Source organism: Guillardia theta (assembly GCF_000315625.1).
Source record: "Guillardia theta CCMP2712 unplaced genomic scaffold GUITHscaffold_122, whole genome shotgun sequence".
Classification (NCBI taxonomy): Eukaryota; class Cryptophyceae; order Pyrenomonadales; family Geminigeraceae; genus Guillardia; species Guillardia theta.
In genome coordinates, this window is record NW_005434552.1 from 163,928 (window position 1) to 164,199 (window position 272).

Here is a 272-nt window from a genome sequence, read left to right on the forward strand (position 1 = left end):
CCCCTCCCTCCTCCCCCCTTCCCCCCTCCCCCCGTGCTCTGCCCCTGCCCGCCGACCTTCGCCTCCCGCCGCCTCCTCCCTGCGACCAATCTCCGTCGCCATGGCAGGAAGGCGACAGGAGTCTCGAGGGTGGGGTGGTGAGGGAGCCAAACAAGGGGGTGCATCCTCCCCCCTGCAAGCTCCTTGACGCTAGGCCGAGACCCCACCCCTGCTCCTCCCATCACCCCACCTCTCCCGATCCCACCGCTTCACCCCTCGCCTCCCTCCTCCCA